Source organism: Propithecus coquereli, unplaced genomic scaffold (genome assembly GCF_000956105.1).
Source record: "Propithecus coquereli isolate 6110/MARCELLA unplaced genomic scaffold, Pcoq_1.0 Scaffold32, whole genome shotgun sequence".
Classification (NCBI taxonomy): domain Eukaryota; kingdom Metazoa; phylum Chordata; class Mammalia; order Primates; family Indriidae; genus Propithecus; species Propithecus coquereli.
This window is the reverse complement of record NW_012148841.1, coordinates 9,527,032-9,528,392: the sequence shown is the minus strand read 5'-3', so window position 1 is coordinate 9,528,392 and position 1,361 is coordinate 9,527,032.

Genomic DNA, 1,361 nt, shown 5'->3' with positions numbered 1-1,361 from the left:
CTAACTTCTTTGGAACATTGTTCTCATAAACTTTTCATAAAGCATAATGATTTCATCATTCTTCCACCCAAGCTTCACCACAAATTTGATGTTTGTTCTTGTTTCAATTTTAACAGAATGCATGTTGCTCTGATAGAAGCTCTTTTCAAACTCATGTCTTATCCTTCATAGTGTCTTGAACTGTATCCTGTTCAGACATGTTATAACAAGTAAGCACAAGTTTATTTTGGTGTAAAAATTTTTGGAAGTAGGAGGAGGAGGAAAATATTTTACAAATGCAGCTTCAAGATAATCCTCCTTCTTTTTCTCCCTCCATTCCAATAAGTTTGTTTTCCTCAACTCTTCCCATTAATATATAGAAAATCTGGAATACTGATTGAGTAGTGATGACTTGAAAAATATCTCCCTGTTTTATGTTTTCTCTCTCCCTCTAATTGGCTGCAGAACACCTTTATTTGAAATGATCTATTACATACTGGATTGTGGTCAGCCCCACCTGCTCACAATTGGCCATATTTTATATTATCCCTACAGTTTTCTATATCTGATTTTTTTTTTACTTTGTTAGATGGTAGAAGCTTCTATACAGACATTTTTAAAGACCTGAAACTTATATAATCCAAACTCCTCTTTTTTTTAATAAAAAAGAGACCCAAAGAGGTTAAAATTTATCATTAAAATGCTGACCATGTCCAACAAGTCTGGACACTTTTCCCACTGGGTAGAACTTATTTTTATAATACATGGTCCATATCCTTAACTCTGAAACTCCTTTTAACCTGTCTAGCCTCATTATGCCACTTTTTGGGTATAAGGACAGTAAAATTAACCAGAAACTCAACTACATAGCAGTGTAGGGTGATCACAGTGAACATAGCGTGGTTCCCACGTCAACTACCTCACCATAAAAAACAATGGTACCATCAGTAGACAGGGATGTCAGTATACATTAGAAAACTATTCAAAGCCAAAATGATACTATGTGATACAGGTTTTCTGGTTCTCCTTCTGCAAGTTCATCCTTCTTTAGAGAACCAGAAAGGGCCCTTGGAATGATGCCTTGGGAGCAGAGAAACTAACCCTTTGACTGTAAATGCTGCACCTTTCAGGGGTGGTAGTAACAAGATGTGGAGAGAGTCCCCAGCTTGACAGGGAGGAGCAGAGATCCATTCCAAGGCAATCAGCCTAAGATTATGGTAGAGCACTCTTCAGACTCAAAGGGCACACCCTGGCCTCCAGACAGATGGGCTGAAACATGGTGAACCCCTAGGGATTAGGAATGCTTGTGAAGGCTGCCTATGGGGCAGAAAGAGGAAGCACTTTAAGTGGTGAGATGGGGTAGAAAGTCATATTAATTTAAT